This window comes from Miscanthus floridulus, chromosome 2 (genome assembly GCF_019320115.1).
Source record: "Miscanthus floridulus cultivar M001 chromosome 2, ASM1932011v1, whole genome shotgun sequence".
NCBI classification, from domain to species: domain Eukaryota; kingdom Viridiplantae; phylum Streptophyta; class Magnoliopsida; order Poales; family Poaceae; genus Miscanthus; species Miscanthus floridulus.
This window is the reverse complement of record NC_089581.1, coordinates 90,253,833-90,258,587: the sequence shown is the minus strand read 5'-3', so window position 1 is coordinate 90,258,587 and position 4,755 is coordinate 90,253,833.

The window sequence follows — 4,755 nt, the reverse complement described above, 5'->3', positions numbered from 1 at the left end:
GCAACAAGATGATCTTTGCTTCCACATTTGAAGCACCTTCTTGACTCTTCTTTATCTTGGATGAAGACTTCTTTCTTCTAGCATGGTAGCCCTTCTTCATCATGAACTTGCCAAACTTCTTGACAAAGAGAGCCATCTTCTCATCATCATTATCATCCCAAGATTCATCCTCTTCACTTGATGTTTCTTGCTTAGCTTTGCCCTTGGATGATGTGGCTTTGAATGCCATGCTCTTCTTCTTGTCATCCTTCTTCTCATCTTTCTTTTCCTTCTTTCCTTCCTTCTCATCTTCATCTCTATATGTGTCATTGGTCATGATGTCTCCCTAACACTTGGTTTGGTGTCATGGTGTCCCAAACCGCTTCTCACTAGAATGGTGACCAATGTGCCAAATCTTGAAGGTAAGCATCTCAAGAACTTGTGGGAGAAGTCCTTGTCCTTCACTCTTCACCAAGTGCTTTAAGATCATTGACAAGCACTTGAAGCCTATGGAACATTCTCAGCACTTGAAGCTTGCAAACTTCTCTTTGAGGATTTATGCCTTTGCACCCTTCATGGCTTGAGTGCCATCAAATGATTCTTCCAACTTCTTCCAAGCTCATGAGCCATCTCAATATTCTTATTTGCTCAAATGTTCTCTCATCAATTGCATCATGAATAGCACTAGAGCAATGTCATTGTTTTGGAGAAGCACTTCTTCGGCGGCGGTGGGATTCTCCTGGATCACCAATCTTCAATTTTGGTTTCCACCACCTTCCACACCTTTCTATTGATTGACTTGATGTGTGTGGTCATCTTTGACTTCCAATAAGGATAATTTGTGCCATCAAATTGGGGTGGCTTCTTGGTGTTGTTGATTTGAGCCAGTTTTTACACCGAAGGTTGTTAAGCCTCAATCATGGTGACCTTGGCTCTAATACCACTTGAAAGGTCCTAATGGCTAGAGGGGGGGTGAATAGCCTAATAAAAATTTCTACAACAACACTTAACAAAACGGTTAGACAATTATGAGGTGAAGCAAGTGTTGCGCTAGCCTACTCAAAATGCAAGCCACCTACCACAAATCTAGTTTAGATAGTATCTATTCACACAATAGCTATGACACTACCCTATGTTAGTGTGCTCTCAAAGGCTAACTAAAGAGCCACACCAACAAGCAGCAAGCTCTCACAACTAGCTACACTAAAGAGCTTGACAACTAGTTTGCGGTAATGTAAGAGAGTGATCAAGAAGGTTATACCGCCGTGTAGATGAAGGAACCAATCAATCACAAGAATGAATACCAATGAAGACCATCTCCTCGGAATCAATGATGAACACAATGATTTTTTACCGAGGTTCACTTGCTTACCGGCAAGCTAGTCCTCGTTGTGGCGATCACTCACTTGGAGGTTCACGCGCTAATTGGCTTTACACGCCAAACCCTCAATAGGGTGTCGCACAACCAACACAAGATGAGGATCACACAAGCCATGAGCAATTGACTAGAGTACCTTTTGGCTCTCTGCCGGGGAAAGGTCAAGAACCCCTCATAATCACCATGATCGGAGCCGAAGACAATCACCACCCTCCACTCGACGATCCTCGCTGCTCCAAGCCATCTAGGTGGTGGCAACCACCAAGAGTAATAAGCAAAACCCATAGCGAAACACGAACACCAAGTGCCTCTAGATGCAAACACTCAAGCAATGCACTTGATTCTCTCCCAATCTCACAAAGATGATGAATCAATCATGGAGATGAGTGGGAGGAGCTTTGGCTAAGCTCACAAGGTTGCTATGTCATTGCAAATGGCCAAGAGAGTGAGCTTGAACTAGCCATGGGGCTTAAATAGAAGCCCCCATGAAATAGAGCCGTTGTACCCCTTTCACTGGGCTGAACGCGGGGTGACCAGACGCTCTAGTCCGATTGACCGAACACTGGCCCTTTAGGCGTCTAGTCATGTGATTCACGCCATGTGTCCCCTGCTTCAAATACTGTTCGTTAGATTTCAACGGTCATCAGTTGACCGCACGCGTAGTTAGAAGTGACCGGACGCTGGACCTTAGTGTCCGGTCGTTTCTAGTAAGGTTCCCAACACGAATTTTCATGATCGGATGTGTCCGGTCATGCCCGACCGGACTCACCCAGCGTCCGATCACTCATCATCTCCTCTGTTCGCCTCACATCAACAGTACTGTCAGCACTGACCGGATGCACCCCTGCCAGCGTCTGGTCATCTTGACTGACGCCAGCTCTTCGCTGTTACACCTGACTAGATGCAGTTGGTCCAACCGTGGTCAGCGTCCTGGTCACTCCTAGTGACCTCCTCTTTTTTGTCTAGGGCAGCCGGTGGCACCGTTGGACTATCTGCACACTACGGGCGGACACTCTGCTGGATGGAGTTTCTTACCTTGCTCCCAAACTTCACCACCCTTAATCAAAGTGCCAAACCACCAAGTGTATCACCTTGTGCACATGTGTTAGCCTATTTTCACAAACATTTTCAAGGGTGTTAGCACTCCACTAGATCCTAAATGCATATACAATGAGTTAGAGCATCTAGTGGCACTTTGATAACCACATTCTGATACAAGTTTCACCCCTCTTAATAGTACGGTTATCAATCCTAAATGTGATCACACTCTCTAAGTGTCTTAATCCCCAAAACAAAATAGCTCCTATGGTTTATACCTTTGCCTTGAGCTTTTGTTTTTCTCTTTCTTCTTTCCAAGTCCAAGCACTTGATCATCGTCATGGTATCATCATCATCATGCTATGATCTTCATTTGCTCATCACTTAGAGTGTGCTACCTATCGCATGATCACTTGATAACTAGGTTAGCACTTAGGGTTTCATCAATTCACCAAACCAAACTAGAGCTTTCACCAGGGTCCCTCATGGACTGGCTTCCCAGCAAAAGGCTTGGCCCAGCAGACAACATTGCGAATGACATGTAACTCTTGGGCCAGCCCAAACACCTAAACGACAAGCTAGAAGGACAATCCAATCTCTAACTAGAAGGCCTGGCCAAGGAGGAATGGTGCCCGCTTCTGACTCCGGCCCGCCTCTCTGACCGGAAGGCCTCACAAAGGAGGAACAATGCTCACTTCCAACACTGGCCCACCTCTAGACAACCTCTTTGACCTAGAAGGCCTAGCCAAACACCACTTTTGACTCTGACCAGGAATACACCGAACCCATGCTTATAGCCCCTCTCCGCTGGCGTAAGTCAGAGCCGACTGGGACCACCAATCAGGGATGCCCACTTGGTAAGGACCAAGAAACGGATGAAGAAAGTAAGGCTTGGCACTCAAGTCAAACATGATATCGAGGACTGTACCCTATCCACCTATAGGACAGTACCCTACAACCTTCCTGGCAGGCCAGACCCAAGTAGTGTTGTAGGCACTGACATTTCCCCTATAGTGTTGTGGGCACCATCAACTCCCATACCAGACAAACATGGTAAGGCTCCCACACGTGCCTCTATGGCATCAATAGTATTATGGGCGTCGGCATTTACCTTAAATGGCAAACATGGTAAAACCCCTCACATGCCTCTGGGCATCAACAGTATGCAGGCACCGACATCTGCTATGCCAGAAGAAGATGACTGCAACCTCCCACATGCATCTAACATTAACAGTGTTATGGGCGCCTATAATCATCCTGTACCCAATAGCATGGGCAACAAGACTTAGCAGCGTACATACTCTCTCCTTCTCACTTGTAAGGCCATCCCTTCATTTATAAAAGGGGATGCGCTCTCTCCAAACATGACTCAGTTCATTCAGATCGATCAGTTCACTAGTACACAACCATAGAACCACCAGGCTCAAACCACAAGCATATGCTCGAACACTCAGCACATAGCGGAGCTCCATCACTCTCGGCCCCTCTAACCAGAGTCTGACCAGACCTCTTGTACCCCCCCCATCTTTCTCCTTCTTGTTTGTAACCCCACTACAAACTTCGAGCACCTAGGCTCAGAAATAAAGTCATCGATCGACTCAAACTAGACATAGGGCATGTTGCCTGAACTATTATAAAACCCTATGTCATTAAGTGCTAGGCCACATCCGATCATAACGTATGGCAAAACTACAAATACTTATGTGTTGGTCACTTTCTCACTGACAGGGGGTATGGACTAGTAGCTTGACCTAGGTGAGTCTAGTGGGTTAGGTGTGGTGCACAATTATCAAATCTAGCACTAGGTAGCTCAAGAGTAGCCCTAAGATTAATTGGAGTAAACATCATTCACAAAGGATTTCAAGTTGGAAGTGAATGGAGGGTCAAATGACTTACCGAACGCTGGTATGGTTGTGACCGGATGCTGCAGGGTGAGTCCGTGTCAGTTCATTTGATCAACTAAAGTCATCTGGTTGCAACTAGACACTGAGTGAAAAGTGACGACGCTGGTGCCTGCGTCTGGTCAACTCCAAAGAGGTTCTAGAGAGGGGTTTTCTTGACTAGACGCGTCCGGTCAGTGCTGACCAGACGCTGGTCAGAATTCGGTAACTAAACGGACGCTGAATAGCAAAGTAACCGGACTCTAGGTGCTAGCATCCGGTCAACATCATTAAGGTTCCAGAGAGCGTTTTTCTTGATCGGACGTAGGTCAGAGTTCGGTCAAAACTTAACGGCGCTTTCTGACACAGTGATGGGGAAACTGACCGAAGCATCCGGTCACCCTGACCAGAGCATCCGGTCACCCCATAGAGTGATGACTCAACCTCCAAATGTTATGTTTGAATGAGGGGGTATGAATA